Genomic DNA, 207 nt, shown 5'->3' on the forward strand with positions numbered 1-207 from the left:
AATCAAATAAGTGTTTAGTGGTGAATTTCGAAATAAATAGAGGAGTTCAATTACGAATTTTTAGTGGAATGATTTGTAATTTATTATGGTAAGAATAATTCAAATTAATTATTTAGAATTATTTCCATAATAGGAAGCCTCAGTAATAAATTCTGTGGTCCCTCCAGTGCCCAATTTAACTAGAACTCAGAATCCTATTTTCTAGTA

This window comes from Solanum pennellii, chromosome 5 (genome assembly GCF_001406875.1).
Source record: "Solanum pennellii chromosome 5, SPENNV200".
NCBI lineage: Eukaryota > Viridiplantae > Streptophyta > Magnoliopsida > Solanales > Solanaceae > Solanum > Solanum pennellii.